Below are 17,608 nucleotides of genomic sequence, written 5' to 3' on the forward strand. Positions count from 1 at the left end.
ATTTAAGATGTGTAGCAGATGGGTGTTGATATTACATAATTAGAATGAAATATGAATCTTAATAGTGTTGTCTGATAAATCTATAAAAAAACCACTGGGTAGTTAAGATAAACACATGTACAGAAAGTGTGCATATCGCCGTTTTACCTGTGTGTATATCAGAATGGTTGTGTCTGTCCTTGTTAAGCTAGCTACACACTATACAATTATTGGGCCAATTTGCCAATAAGGTGTCCAAGTACGGTCAGAAATGCTCATCTTCAATTATTCGATCAGTCAGTCTTGACAAAAGATCCATAAGTTCCCGATATTGAGGGTAATTCAGACTGGATCACCGCAGTCTGAATCTTTTTGTAGAGTGTTCACGCGCATCGGTCGCACTGAGCGTGCACACCCCTGGAGCCCTCTGAGATGCTATCAGCATCTCTGGGCTGCGATCGCCTCTGCCTGATTTACAGGCAGATGCGGTCGCGGGGCTGGAGGGGGCGTGCCAATGGCTTTAGAAAGCCGTTGGCGGTAGTGCAGTCCGGACACGCCTCCATTGTTGCGGGGGCGGGCCGCGGCAGCTGCGTGACGTCACACGCAGCCTCTTCGACCCAGGATGCGTCGAGAAGCTCCCTGCCAGCGCGCAGCAGCTGCACTGGTAGGGAGCTACTCATCAGGTACCGCCTTGCAATGCTTTTGTACCTGTGCGGGGGAGGGCAGAACCAGACATGCGGGGAGGACTAGCCCTGTGCTGGGCATCCCCATGCATGTCTGTGAAAGTGATCATAGATGTGCTAAATATAGCACATCTACAATCAACTCTGAATTACCCCCATGTCTGGGCATTCTCAATAATCTGCCCGTATTTCCTACGTTGTATCCTGCTTACCTCATACTCCTTACGGGCAGACATATACAAATGCAGTGTGGTGTGGCAGAAAACAATTGCTTAGTTTGTGCTGCTGATATCAGGCCTTTCCACTTGTCGGGGCAACCAGAGAATCGTATAGTGTGTAGGTAACTTTAGTGTACAGGAGTTTTCTTTTATACTTAAAAAAAGTAATACCGCACATATTCGTTAAAAACAAAAATAATAACATTTCTTTTTATTTTGAGTAGAATGTGTGATTTAACATTTCCTATTAGACCCAGCAATGTGTATTTATATCTTTAAGTATATTTATGTGTGTTTATAAGAACAATATATACAATTTTCTATGTGAAGTAAACAAAACATTTTACTTAAACTAGCTAAGAGTCATTAATTATTCAGACACAAAATAACATTGAGATCACGAGAAATGAATCAGTAATTAGTTTCCATGAGAAGCATCCAGCATCGCTAGCATCACTACGCTTAAGCTCTTTGACATTGCATATAAATATATTTTTTCCATGAGGGATGATTGGCATAAATTCCGTTTTTTTTCCATAAGAGAAAATCCATTTAATCTGACTTTTGTGACCCCTCACATGATTTTAGAGAAAAATTGTAAATGTCTAAAGATGCATTATTATTATTATTATCCTTTATTTATATGGCGCCACAAGGGTTCCACAGCACCCAATTACAGAGTATGCACATAATCAAAACAGGAAAACAGTGACTTACAGTTGAAGACAATATAGGTCAAGTACAGCATAACTGCTCGTGAGAGCTTACATTGTAAAGGGGAGGGGCAGACAGACAGGGGTGACACAGATGGGGTAGACCTAGCATGGGACAGAGGGTTAGGATGAGATTTGGCTGGGTTTGGTAAAGAAGTGGTGCTTAAGAGCCCGTGTGAAGTTCTGTAGAGAGGTGGAGAGTCTGAGGGGGAGAGGTAGAGAATTCTAGAGTAAGGGAGCAGCACGTGAAAAATCATGGAGATAGGAGTGGGAGAAAGTAATCAGAAGACAGGAGAGTCAGCGTGCATTAGCAGAGCGAAGAGGATGGGTGGGAGAGTAACGGGAGATAAGGTCCGAGATGTAAATGGGAGAGGAGTGGGTGAGTGCTTTGTAAGTGAATGTGAGAAGTTTGAAATGGATTCTGAAAGGGAAGGGAAGCCAGTGAAGGGCTTGTAGGAGAGGGGAACTGGACATAGTGCGTTTGGTGAGGAAGATGAGCCAGGCTGCAGCATTGAGGATAGATTGGAGTGGAGAGAGGTAATTGTCAGGGAGGCCAGTTAGGAGGAGACTACAGTAGTCCAACCTGGAAATAATCAGTGAGTGGATAATGATCTTGGTGGCATCCTGGGTGAGAATGGGTCTGATCCAGTAAATGTTTTTTAGATGAAAATGACAGGTTTGTGAGAGGTGCTGAATGCGTGGTTTGAAGGAGAGGGAGGAGTCAAGTATTATGCCAAGGCAGCCTACTTGGGGGCTAGAGGAGATAGTTGTGCCATCAATGGATAATGAGATTGTGGGAGGTGAGGTTGTGCGGGAGGGTGGAAAGATGATCAGCTCAGTCTTGGACATATTGATTTTAAGACATCCAGGAAGAGATAGCAGAGAGACAGTTGGAGGTACAAGTGAAGAGAGCCGGGGAGAGATCAGGGGGGGGGGGGGGGGAAGGTAGATTTCAGTGTTCTCAGCATAAAGGTGATATTGGAAGTTAAAAGAACTAATGAGTTCAGCTAAAGAAGACGTATAGAGAGAGAAAAGGAGAGGACGAAGAACAGAACCTTGGGGGACACCAACAGTTAGTGGAAGTAGGGGGGAGGTAGTGTCATGAGAGGAGACAGAGAAGGAACGATCAGAGAGGTAGGAGGACAGCCAGGAAAGGGCAGTATCACGCAGACCAAGAGAGTGAAGGATTTGCAGTAGGAGAGGGTGGTCCACAGTGTCAAAAGCAGCAGAATAAGCAGAGAGTAGTGGCCCTTAGATTTGGCTGCATGGGGGTCATTGCAGACTTTTGTGAGGAAACCAGACTGGAATGGGTCAAGCAGTGAGTGGGAGGAAAGAAAGGCAGTGAGGCGGTTATAGACAACACTGTAAACGTCGGTTTACATACAGGACTAAAAGCAACACTGTAAAAAGACATTTAATACACTTTAAATGGAGCCGCTGCGGCCGCTGTACTCAATCCTTAGCCTACGTACTTTTTACACCATTAGCGTACAGAGCCCCGTACCGTGTACGTACTTTGCGTACTAACGCCGCGCTGGCCGTACAAAGTACACTCAGTGCGTACACACCCAAAGATGCTCCGTGAACACTTAGCAGCTACACATGTGACTATAATACACTTATAACCTTAGCAGGGAAAGGAGACACGACACCAGATTGTATTTAAAATGCCGGGTTCCGACACACCAACATATTATTACTGAAAGGGGTTACAATAACAATACAATACAATAGAATAATGGCTACAGTCAATGGTACATACGTTTTAGTTTTGCCTGCGCTTGCCAGTCTGGTCCTCAGTCATCAAGGTAGATGACCTTCAGAGTCTGTGTGTGACCGGGCATGCAGCTGGCTCTTTTATACAATAGTCCAAAACCGAACACAATGGATACTGCAATCTCTTTGTCCATTGGACACAGGGATGGTCATTTACAGTACAGGAGAGGTCATAGGTTGGTTTGAATAGGTGGGTGATGTCTGTTCTAGGTGCACTTGCAGGTGGTCTCCTCTGGGTTCCCGCCGCATACCAAATGTACAGTTAATATTTATATTCTGCTCCTGCGCATAACTATTCGCAGGAGCGTGCGATGTTTTGCAAACCAATACCGGAATATTTCCCTTAATATACCCTACAGCTGGATATCAAACACCACTTTATAACCTAGTTCTGTCCCCTCCTATCCTGTAAAGGTGAATCCCTTTGTTCTGATACCATTTAAACTATTGTAACTTGCTGGTGTGGTGCAGGGAGACTATGTGTACATTATGCACTATTTGGATTAAATATGTAATATATTTTTATGGCTTTTCCATGCGATCACAAACTCTACCGTAATTACCCATACCACGCGCTAATACGCAGGACCGCGGGAGCGACCATACGCAAATTGCAAATATGTGCACGCACGGCAGAACAAGTACGCGCACGGAGGCCATCTGTGTGTAGTTTGTACGTGATGTGTGTACTGCAATATTTTTCGACTTCAACAGTCCACCCTTTGGCAGTCACCAATAACTGCCACTAACTAATCAATAAACAGAAAAATATCTATACAATATATACAGAAGCTTGGATGATCGGAGGAGAGTTGTAGGTGGGAAATGTATAACCAAGTGGGATAGTAAAAAGCATGTATGTATGAATACATGTCTGAGGGGCATGTATCATCGTGCCGTATATGTTCTAAATAAGCTTAGAGGTATTGCGAAGTATACATTAAATCTTTCTCATCCCGTATTAAGGGTCTGTAAATGGGCCAACAAACACTACCGAGCTCTTTTCGGCTTCTTGTTCCAACAAATGGGGTGCACATTTAGTTGATGATACATGGAGGGGGAACATATGTGAGTGCTAGTATATGTGGCTATCACCTGTCGACTATGTATGCCATTAACTGGAGGTTGCAGAGATGAAGATAAGACACATATATAAAAATACATTCACATAAACATTTTGGGTAGGGCTGACGTCTTTTCCGGTTGGATGTATCTGTGCAGAGGGGGAGACAAAGAAAAACGGGTGAAAGAAACAGGCCATGAAATTCATTTGCAATCCTTATCATAACGCTGTCTCTATGGATGGATCATAAATTAAATCTGCTGCTGTAACAGCGCCCTCACTCCTTAGACTCATCAAATTTGTGCCGTGCTTGTGCCGCGTTAGAATTTGAACACACCTAAATATCAAACCAATAATTATGATGACTCCCAGGATACAAATAAGAAACTTCCCCACACTCATAATGACATTTTGAGCCAACTCTCCTAAACCTGAGAACCATTTGCGTGGGTTCAACCATGAGACCCAGCCGGTCAGTTCATTGCTCACAGTCGCTAAGGTAAGGCTGTGCTTCCTCCTGAAATCCCACTTCAACTGCAAGATCTCGTCCATCTTCTCATCGATGATCTCCGTGGGGTCGTCAGTGCTGTTCGTAATATACGTACAGCACTTCACACCATATTGAGTTGCCAGAGTAACACAGTGCCCACCTGTCACGGTTGTAACATAATTAAGGACCATCCTGTGCTGGATCAGTTCCTTCTTGTAGGCTTGTAACTCCCTTCCTGTATACCTGAAGGTGTCATCATACATCTCAGTGATATTATCTATCAAGTTCGCTAGCGCATGGATATACCTATAATTTATAGTTCCTCTGGCAGTACGGTGATGTCTAATGCGAGAAGGAACTGAATCCCGGTGGATTTGTGGATCAAATCAGAGGCTGCGTGCTCCATGACTACCAGAGCGCTTACTGATACCAGCCTTTACTCGAGTGATGTGCTGCTCCCGAGATCCTACAAATTCGTACTCGCCATCAGAACCCATTCCAGATCCCTTCTCGACCTCTCTGGGACCCTCACCAAAACAAATTATCCTGATCGAAAACAGAATTACTAGTAGAACCCGAAACGCAGTCTCTTGTGATAGATCCATTTTGTTAGGGGAAAGAAGGAAAATAAGAAAAGGAAGAAAAATGCAGGGGGGGGGGGGGTGAAAAAAGAAAATGGTGCGACAACCGTCCTAGATCTTGTTACTCTCCGTGCTCAGATGCCTTTCAACAGTCCTGCCTCTCAACTTTCCCGGAACAAACACTCCAGTGATACGAGGTTCTCCACACCCTGCTCTTTGTCACGAGTTCTCTCCCGGTCAGCGACCTTCTTGCAGTGAAACGAGTAGACCCAAGTCTCTGTTTCGGCGACCTTTAGTGCTGTCATGCTGGTTAACAAGACTTGGTATGGTCCTTCCCACCTGTCTATGAGGCAACATGAGCGTAAGAAATTTCGAATCATCATATAATCCCCAGGCTCAATGTCATGACAATTACTGTTCGGTAGGTCAGGAATCACCAGCTTTAGATTTCTTTGTTTATTTCTCAGCTGCTGGCTCATCCCAACCAAATATTTCACAGTCACTTCATTATTGCCTTTCAAATCATCCTGGGGGTCTATCATTACATGAGGTTGTCAACCAAAAAGAATTTCAAAGGGTGATAAGTTAAGTGGAGACCTGGGAGTGGTTCTGATGCTGTACAACACTAGTGGCAAAGCTTCTGGCCACAGCAATCTAGTTTCAGCCATTACTTTGCTCAGCTTGTTCTTAATAGTGCTGTTCGCTCTCTCTACCTTTGCACTCGCCTGTGGCCGGTACGGAGTATGCAGCTTGCTATTAATTCCCATCAGTTTGCACATGACCTGAAAGATTTCACCTGTGAAATGGGTACCCCTATCACTTTCAATCATTCTAGGGATACCATATCTACAAACAAATTCCTGCACAATTTTCTTTGCAGTGAACGTAGCAGTATTTGTGGCAGCAGGGAACGCTTCTACCCAGTTGGAAAATACATCAATACAAACTCCTACAGGGTGGTAACTGTATGAAATCAATTTGTATTACCTGAAAAGGTCCGTCTGTCGGAGGGATATGGGATGGTTCTGTTGGTATTGTCTTACCAATGTTCTTCCTCAAGCAAGTAAAACATGTCATTGCTCTCTTACCTGCATGAGAAGAGAATCCTGGCGCACACCAGTAGGCTCTTACCAGCTTGCACATACCCTCTTTGCCCAGATGAGTCAGACCGTGTGCCGCCTTAGCTAGACTTGGAAGTTATGCTCTGGGGGCCACCGGCTTACCGTGTCCACCTGTCCAAAGTCCTGAGGACTCCTGGCCATACCCCTTTGACCTCTATACTGCCTTTTCCTGTAGGGAACACAAATTTTGCATTTTAATTTACTATCGTGTGTTATCAGTTGTGTGAAGTAAACCGTCTCTGGATGAGAGAAGAGAGGTGAAAAATAGTAAATAAAAGGAAAATATCAGGTTTGGCATTCACCAACAGGCTGTCACACCATCATGCATATCGGTGTCTGTACACAGTCACCCTTCACCAGTATTCTCATTCTCCACCCTTTGTGCATGACCAGGCACACTGCATTAAGGCTGGTGTCCTTATGCTGGTGAGATATACTGGATTTGGGCAGAACTCTGAAGGACCGAGTAGGCGTGTGGCGTTTGAACTGTAATCGGGTCCATGTATTGTACCCTCCTGTCGGTGAATGTAAGAGATGAGGAGGAAACTTTGAAGAAAAATCACATAGAGGTTAGTAACAGATAAGTTTGTAGAGGCAAAGAGGATTTTATAAAATTTGACAACTGGATTGGGGAATGATTTTTCTACTAGGTCTGCTCCCCTTAAAAAAATTTCTATGTATGTCCTTCCTTTTTACAAATGTAACATATTCTCAGTCTTTTCTTACCACCAGGGTTTTGGGGTTTCGGCTGATGAGGCTTTGCTGCAAGAGCTTGTAGACTTACTGTCATCAGCTTCCCCTCCTGTTGTTCTCTGCGCCTAACAATATTCTTGTGGTGTTCAATTGCGCACTCTCTAAGACAAGCTACTGTGACCCCTCTCCAATTTGGCAAAGATGTTTGTACTGTCTTATTGAGCCCGTCCATTAGCACAGAGACAGCCACTTCCCTGTAATTCGCATTGTTCCTATATCCGATACCTCAATGTATCTCTCCATTATTTGCAGAGCCTGATGGAAATATTCAGATGCCATTTCATTTTCTCTCTGTTTTATGGAGAAAATTCTTCTCCACTTAACAGTAGTGGGGAAATACAACTCTAGTTGCCTGTTAATTCGTTCCACATTCTCCTGATTGTTTCTGTCAGTCATAGGACAATCCGACTGTAATCTACAATCAGTGATACATTTTTGGGTGTCAATATTAGGGGGTAGGCACGCTTTCAAAAATATCCGCCAATCTTTGTTAGCTGGTTCATGAGCATTACCCAGATCTCTGATAAACCTCTGACATCTGGCTAAATGCTTCTGGGGATCGGGGAATTCTGAAATGATTGACCGCAGCTCAGCTCTGGCCCACGGGCAATACATTGCATTATTCCTGGTGAGGATTTCTCCCTGACTATCGGTTGCCCAATTGGGAGTTACTATTTCCAAGACAGGATGTAATCCTACCATTCCGTTCCTAGTCTGTTTACTGTAAGGTGTTGTCTCTGTGCAATGACCCGTCTCACACTTACCGGTAGCTGTGACCTCACCAGTTCTTTCAGTGGGGAATACTGTTACTGCTCTTACTGGTTGGATAGGCCCCACCTGAGTTTCCTGCAAGGTGACTGCCTGAATGAGAGCTGCAATTTGGCTGGGTCCTTCATCTTCCTGTGACCTATAACCTTGGAGAGACTTCAAAACAGGATACAACTTGCAAAAATTAGAGTTATACATTTCACTTGCATTCTACTATCATTTACAGCTATACCATTGACTGTAGCCATCTCTTCCCTCTCGACCTGTGTCGATGATGGTGTGTCCGTGCCCTCATTCCTGCTAGGTTTGGAACTTGCTTTGCGAGTTTGTTCCCTTTGCACCTCCCCCTCTTGTTGCCACAGGTTTAAACACTCGTTATGTCTTATCCTTTGTTTTCTGGATTTAATCAGACATATTTTACTACCTACATTCTGCAGTACCTCTGGTTCAAAGCTGCCCACCCTAAGGAATGATACCCTATCTTTGTCAGTCATACGTACCCATTCGTCACAATAAACTTCAGCGTGTGGACCATATTTCTCACACATTATAAACCTCGCGGACCCCTTGGGCCGCGACTCTTCTGCCTGAACCCTGGCTACCATACGTCTCTTAGTTGAGCAACTGGCTCCCATAATTGTGGGCCTTTCCCCACAAACACCAAAATACTCAATATAAGCAGACGGTCAAAAGTTCTCAGAGCGCTCTTCACCCACTCCCGCCCATGTTGGCCGGTACTGCGATACACTGTTTATAGCGAAGGCGATGTACCCAACTTAGGGCCCCTAATTGACCTATATTTACTGGAATTTTTTAGGAGTGACTTACCTTTTCCAGTAAATATCTGTCATTAGAGATTTTCCTGAGAGAGACCAGCGAAAACTCCCTTTATGCACTTATACACAAATCACGCTTGCGCATGCTCTATACAGCGATAATGATACTGTGATTTGACGCAAAAACTCGTAAAGGGGTATCAAGTTGCGATATGTATCGCACCCATAAACATGCGGTCCAATTGCACAGCGTATAGGTACTTGTTACCTATCCGCCCTACGACCACTGGAATCGAATCACAAGCTGCGAAACCTCAGCCGGAGCGTATCAAAAAAACTATATGGGTCACAATCACAATTCCCTACCATCAGACATACTTGCGTATTCCAATCTATAATAACGTGAGTCAGCCTCCTCACACCGCCAAGCCTCCACTCACTTGGTGTACCAAATGACGGGATCCCGAATTCCCCGGGGTTCAATACGTTCACTCCTACTTTCACTCACTCGAATACGCTTTGTTTTTCTGTACAGAAAATTTTCACTCGTTCTGATTGGCAGCTTTACCCCCAGAGGCAATACAGTTTAAACAAAAGTTTTCTACTAATCTGCTTTTGAAACCGGATAGTTATGTGCTATAAATGTGAGCAATGTTAACTATAATCACTCACAAACACAATCCCCGCTTGTTCTGTGTAACCCTTTACGACAGGGCCAGACCTGCATGTTGTGCTTTATATTTACTTCCTTAAATACTTTTATTTCAAATTTAACTATATAGCAACAAATGTATCCGATTTCACACAGATCTAAACAAATCTAGCAATCTAAATCTTGCGGCAACAATGTGAGAGAGTATGCAAAGTATCGGTGCCCTTTGTGTACGCTTTTGGCGCCAAAAAAATTCAGATTTTTAAATAGCTTTTATCCTGTTTTATGGGTTCTATCAGCACCTCTGCAGACCAGACACAATCTAACAGCACACAAATAGAGTTTTCAGAACATCCACCGACCAGAGGAAAAGGTTACGTAAGATAACTTTCCACCCTTTGCTGATAGATTAAGTCTGCTATGACCTGTTAGGCTGTGAGCATGTGAAAACCGGATCGAGCCCCCAATTGTAAACGTCGGTTTACATACAGGACTAAAAGCAACACTTTAAAAATACATTTAATACACTTTAAATGGAGCCGCTGCAGCCGCTGAACTCAATCCTTAGCCTACGTACTTTTGACACCATTAGCGTACAGAGCCCCGTACCGTGTACGTACTTTGCGTACTAGCGCCGCGCTGGCCGCACAAAGTACACTCAGTGCGTACACACCCAAAGATACTCCGTGAACACTTAGCAGCTACACATGTGACTATAATACACTTATAACCTTAGCAGGGAAAGGAGACACGACACCAGATTGTATTTAAAATGCCAGGTTCCGACACACCAACATATAATTACTGAAAGGGGGTTACAATAACAATACAATACAATACAATAGAATAATGGCTACAGTCAGTGGTACATACGTTTTAGTTTCACCTGCGCTTCCCAGTCTGGTCCTCAGTCATCAAGAACAGGTGGCTCTTTTATACAATAGTCCAAAACCTAACACAATGGATACTGTAATCTTTGTCCATTGGACACAGGGATGGTCATTTACAGTACAGGAGAGGTCATAGGTCGGTTTGAATAGGTGGGCGATGTCTGTTCCAGGTGCACTTGCAGGTGGTCTCCTCTGGGTTCCTGCCGCATACCAAATGTACAGTAAATACAGTTAATATTTATATTCTGCTCCTGCGCATAACTATTCGCAGGAGCGTGCGATCTTCTGCAAACCAATACCGGAATATTTCCCTTAATATACCCTACAGCTGGATACCAAACACCACCTTATAACCTAGTTTTGTCCCCTCCTATCCTGTAAAGGTGAATCCCTTTCTTCTGATACCATTTAAACTATTGTAACCTGCTGGTGTGGAGCAGGGAGACTATGTGCACATTGTGCACTATTTGGATTAAATATGTAATATGTGTTTATGGCTTTTCCATGCGATCACAAACTTTACCGTAATTACCCATACCACGCGCTAATACGCAGGACCGCGGGAGCGAACATACGCAAATTGCGAATATGTGCACGCACGGCAGAACAAGTACGCACACGGAGGCCATCTGTGTGTAGTTTGTACGTGATGTGTGTACTGCAATATTTTTCGACTTCGACAATACGCTCAAGGAGTTTGGAGGCAAAAGGGAGGAGAGAGATGGATCGATAGTTAGAGAGAGTGTTTGGATCAAGGGTAGGTTTCTTAAGAATAGGGGAGACAAGAGCATGTTTGAAGGCAGAGGGGACAGTGTCTGATGAGAGGGAGAGATTGAGAAGGTGGGCAAGATGGGAACAGGCAGAAGGAAAGAGGTAGCGGATGAGGTGGGAGGAGACAGGGTCAAGTGGGGAGGTTTTGGTGGGGGTGGAATGGATGAGGGCTATGACTTCCTCACCAGATACAGTACATGGTAAAAAGATGTCAGAGTTGGTGAGAGGGAAGGGGAGGGGTGGCAAGGAATGGGTGGTGGCTGGGTGCTGGTCTGGTGGGATGTGATGTCCTGACGTATGGAGTCAATCCTGGATGTAAAGCAAAGTCAAGAGCAGACAATGAGGATGGGAGAGGAGGTGGTAGTGAGCAGAGGAGGGAGTTCGCTATCAATAATATTATTACCCTAGAAAACAGCACTCACTGGGCAACTTTAAATTCTCCATATTCACACTAATAATACAAATAAATGGAATGGGAAAAGAGACACAGGAATAAATAAGAAATATGAATGACCAAATGACAACCTGAAGAATGTTCCATATTAATACTCTATCAGTGCTAAACCTACTGAGGCTGATGCAGAGTTTGTTGCAATTGTACCCCCAATCGCAGGTATAAAATCTGTATAATAAATGCCATAACTGCAGACGTGCAAAGTTGCAACTATTGCAGGCTACATGCAGTGAGAGTTATTTCAGGCGATGCAACCGCTATTTCCCGGTTGATGGCATCAGTGCGCATGCGCAGGTCCCGTCCTGCGTGTGTGGCACTGGCTGTGAACGACTCTGCCTGACAGGTAGAGGCATTCGCAGGGTTGGCGACGACCTTGCTGAGGGACCTTACCCTGCAATGGATGACCCCCAGCATGCGTAAGAATTCTGTGTATGTACCTTTATATAAGAAAAACATTTGTTTTTGCGAAAACACACACACACAAAAACTGGATGAAAAATATGATTTTCACAAACATAGATGCATTTCTGTGCTGATCTTCATGTGTTCAAAATGGGACAAATACCCTTAAAAGTTAGTCCACTGGTTAGTCCAATGGTTCTCTGCCATCGATGGCTAAATGGAACTAAGTAGTTCCCGCCCCCTCCAGGCACGGAGCTAAGCCCATGTGGCGGCTGCCTCTAAGCCACGCCTCCAATTTTGCTGGCCCTCGGCCCGGACAGCAACTGTCAGCAGTGGTCATCAAGTGGTCCAAACCATCGGTGGTTCACCATCAATGGCAGCACCGATGGCCACCCCGATAACAATCCCTAGCGGCAGCACAGCAGGTTGAGGCTCAGTGATAGCCCTGTGATAATGCTGAAATATCCTTAGGAAAGAAAGCTATACCTTAAACACACTTTACCATGGAGCCACTGCGGCCGCTGTACTTAATACACACTCTACGTACTTTGTACTCTATTAGCGTACAAAGTCCCGTGCTGTGTACGGACTTAGCGTACAAACGCCGCGCTGACGGTACAAAGTACTCACAGCGCGTACACACCCAGAGATACACTTTAAACCTTTTACAGCAATGCAATGCAATGATAATACACTTAAAACCTTAGCAGGGCAATGAAGACACGACACCAGATTGTAATTAAACCACTGGGTTCCGACACCACAGGGTATTATTGCTAAAAGGGGGGTTACAATACAAACAATACAATATAATATTACATAGTAAATGGCTACATTCAATGGTACCTACGCGAGTAGATTCGCTTGCGCTTCCCGGCCCGGTCCTCGGTCATCTGATAGATAACTTTGTGAGTCTTGTGTCAGACCAGGCCTGCAGCAGCTCTCTTTATACAATTCTTCCAAAAAGCAATACAATAGATACTGTAATCTCTTTGTCCATTGGACACAGGAATGCACATTTACAGTACAGGAGAGATCATAGGTCGGTTTGAATAGGTAGGCGATGTCTTTCCCAACTGCTCTTGTGGGTGGTCTCCTCTGGATTCCGGCCGCATACATAATGTACAGTAAATACAGTTTATATCTATATTCTGCTCCTGCACATAACTATCCGCAGGAACATGCAATCTTTCTCAAACCAACACCGGAATGTTACCCTTAAAATACCCTTCAGCTCAATACCAACCACCACCTTATGACCTTGTTCTGTCCCCTCCTATTCTGTAAAGGTGAATCCCTTTGTTCTGGTACCATTTAAACTGTTGTTACTTTCTGATGTGGTGCAGGGATACTATGTGTACATTGTGCACTATTTGGATTAAATATGTAATGTGTTTTGATAGCCTTCCGTGCGTTCACAAACTCTACCGTAAATACTCATACCACGCGCTAATGCGCAGGACCGCGGGAGCGACCATATGCAAATTGCGGATATGCGCACGCATGACAGAACAAGTGCACGCAGGGAGGCCATCTGTGTGTAGTTTGCACTGCAATATTTTCAGACTTCGACAGTCCACCCTTTGGCAGTCACCAATAACTGCCACTATCTAATCACTAAACAGAAAAATATCTATACAATAAATACAGAAGCTTTGATGATCGGAGAGAGTTGTAGGTGGGAAATGTATGACCTAGTGGGATAGTAAAAAGCATGTATGTATGAATCCATGTCTGAGGGGCATGTATCATCGTGCCGTATATGTTCTAAATAAGCTTCGAGGTATTGCGAAGTATACATTAAATCCTTCTCATCCCGTACTAAGGGTCTGTAAATGGGCCAACAAACACTACCGAGCTCTTGTCGGATTGTTCCAACAAATGGGGTGCACATTTAGTTGATGATACACGGAGGGGAGACATATGTGAGTGCTAGTATATGTGGATATCACCTGTCGACTATGTGTGCTATTAATTGGAGGTTGCAGAGATGAAGATAAGACACATATCTAAAATACATTCACATAAGCATTTTTGGGTAGGGCTGATGTCTTTTCCGGATGGATGTATCTGGGCAGAGGGGGAAACAAAAGAAAAACGGGTGAAAGAAACAGGCCATGAAATTCATTTGCAATCCTTATCATAACTGTCTCTATGGATGGGTCATAAATTAAATCTGCTGCTATAACAGCGCCCTCGCTCCTTAGACTCATCAACTTTGTGCCGTGCTTGCGCCGCGTCAGAATTCGAACACACCTAAATATCGAACCAATAATTATGACGACTCCCAGGATACAAAGGAGAAACTTCCCTACACTCATAATAACATTTTGAGCCCACTCTCCTAAACCTGAGAACCAATTTCGTGGGTTTAACCATGAGACCCAGCCGGTCAGTTCATTACTCACAGTCGCCAAGGTAAGGTTGTGTTTCCTCCTGAACTCCCACTTCAACTGCAAGATATTGTCCATCCTTTGATCGATAATCTCCGTTGGGTCATCAGTACTGTTCGTAATATACGTACAGCACTTCACCCCATTTTGAGTTGCCAGAGTAACACAGTACCCACCTGTCACGGCTGTGATATCATTTAGGACCATCCTGTGCTGAATCAGTTTCTTCTTGTAAGCTTGTAACTCCCTTCCCGTATACCTGAAGGTGTCGTCATACATCTCAGTGATATTATCTATCAAGTTCGCTAGCGCATGGATATACCTAGAATTTATAATTCCTCTGGCAGTACGGGTGATGTCTAATGTGAGAAGGAATTGAATCCCGGTGGATTCGTGGATCAAATCAGAGGCTGCGTGCTCTGTCCTATCTATGAGGTGTCTCTTGATAATGTGTTCATAGTGAGTATGAGTATAAGGAGCCTGAGCACTGCGGTGAACGTCTTTCATCCTATCATGGGTTATGGTCATGACCTCTGGCAGTACTCTCCCAATATAACACAATCCCTCTGAGCTCGGGGCAAGCCACTTGTACGCCTTCCTCCCACATATGAAATAGGCATCATCTGGGAGAACATAGGGGACAAAATATAACATCACCATATTACAAACTTTCCAAGTGAGGAAACCAATCCCTAGTTCTCCCATCTGCTCAGTACAAGTATCGGGCTGGATGATATGAGCACAGTACCCTGGCAATACTTTTCCAACCCACATGGTATTGCTTCCACGAGTATACCTATACCGGAAATACCTCCCACTGTTGGCTATTTGGCGTACAAGTTCAGAGTCTATGGGTATCTTATCAGCTCTGTGTGAAAAGGTCATTGTCTGGTTATTCCAAGTCACTTCCCAATTTCCCGGTTTTCGGTAATTGGAAATATTGAAACATAATAAGGATCTGTCTACATGATACTGGTGGAGCTTCAAACTAGGGGGCCTAGAGATATTGAATTTCTTGTCCACCGGTCTCCCACCCCGTAATTAGAGTACCTCATCTATTGCTAAAGGGTACGGTACTAATCCTGAATTGCTCTGACCTTGAGGTACCCGTGAGCACACCCAGCATTCTGTCTGGTTTAAGACCTTACCCACTAGTGAGTGGTAATCACTCAACGGATGACTGTCCATGTCGATATTAAGGTTGGACTGACATCTCTGGATGCACCCATCCTCAACTATATTCTCACAATTCCTACAAATACAATATTCATCAGACAATAACCCCTCACAGTGCCTCCGAGCTCCTTGACTACCAGAGCGCTTACTGATGCCAACCTTTACTAAAGTGATGATCCTGAGATCCTACAAATTCGTACTTGCCATCAGAACCCATTCCAGATCCCTGCTCGACCTTTCTGGGACCCTCACCAAAACACACTGTCCTTATCAAAACCAGAATTACTAACAGAACCCGAAACGCAGTCTCTTGTGATCGATCCATTTCGTTAGGGGAAAGGAGGAAAATAAGAAGGAGAAAAGAAAGGAAAAAATGTAGGGGGAGGTGAAAAAAAGAAAGTGGTACGACAACCGTTCTAGCTCTTGTTACTCTCTGTGCTCAGATGCCCTTCAACAGTCCTGCCTCTCAACTTTCCCGGAACAAATACTCTAGTGTCTCTTTGCTTTGCTCTTTGGACACACGGTTCACTTTGCTCTTTGAACACACCGTTACCAAACCACAAAAACTTGATGAAACTTCACGAGTTCTCTCCGGGTCAGCGACCTGCTTGCAGTGGGACGAGTGGATCCACGTCTCTCTTTCGGCGACCTTCAATGCTGTTGTGCTGGTTAACAAGACTTGATATGGTCCTTCCCACCTGTCTATGAGGCAACCTGAGCGTAAGAAATTTTGAAACATCACTGTCACAACTGAGGGCCTGAGCTGACGGGAGGCAGCCTCAGTTGTAGGGGCTGAGATGTACCGGAACCTGGGAGGTTGTATCAGACCCCTGGACATGTAAGTAACATGAATAATAACTGCCCGAAGGCGTGACCACGACAACTTGGATAAAAGTCAATGATGTTTATTATGACAACTCCGCAACACAGCAGCAGTAAAAGAAAACGTAAAAGTCAGCAAAGAATAAATACAGTTCCTGGGTACTACAGGATGGCAGGAGCCACAGGGCACTGGTAGTGTGAGATAGTTCTTATGATCTTCTAGATGGAAAGTCCTTACCAGGCCCGACTGTAGCAATGGAGATAACCCAGGATTGTGCCAGCTGGTGTTCCAGGAAAAGCTGGGTTGCTGAAGATAAAACAGCTGCTGTGGATACTGGCTGGAACCAGACTGTTGTTAGCACGGAGTGGATACTGGCTGGAACCAGTTAAATAATAAATGAACTTGGGAGCGATGAAATATGAACTGAAATGTAGAACTTGAGAGCGGAGAAATAATAATACCGGTGGAGAGTGGTAAAGTGTAGAAAGGACACCGGCCCTTTAAGGGAAGCTGTACTCTGCTGGAAGCTGAGCTGGAAGCAGGTAATGTTGTAGCTGGAAACAGATGAATCCACAATGGATTGGAGAGTCAGGCTACACCGCAGGTGCAATGCTGGTGCGGGTCTCTATGGTGGAAGTCTTGAGACAGGAGCTGGAACCTGGAAGACAATCACAGGAGAGAGACAAACAGGAACTAGGTTTGACAACCAAAGCACTGACGCCTTCCTTGCTCAGGCACAGTGTATTTATACCTGCAGCAAGGAAGGGATTGGCTAGGCAATTATGCAGATTATCAATACTGAGAACAGATTGGTGGAAATGATCAGCTGACAGAATCCAAGATGGCTGCGCCCATGCAGACACTTGGAGGGAAGTTTGGTTTGTAATCCATGTGGTAATGAAAACAGTAATGGCGGCGCCGGCCACCGGAGACAGGAGGCGCCAGGCTGACAGATGCACATCCAACCACGCGGACACAGCGGAGGCCGCGGCTGACGTAATCGCCACTCAGACACTCTGCATGCAGAAGTTCAGGGACGGCGGCGGAGGCCGCGGGAGACGCCATGCCAGGTGTAATATGGCGTTTACTGTGACAGCGTCCCAGAGTGACAGGAGAGGATACAGGA

This window comes from Pseudophryne corroboree, chromosome 1 (genome assembly GCF_028390025.1).
Source record: "Pseudophryne corroboree isolate aPseCor3 chromosome 1, aPseCor3.hap2, whole genome shotgun sequence".
In the NCBI taxonomy this organism is placed as follows: Eukaryota; Metazoa; Chordata; class Amphibia; order Anura; family Myobatrachidae; genus Pseudophryne; species Pseudophryne corroboree.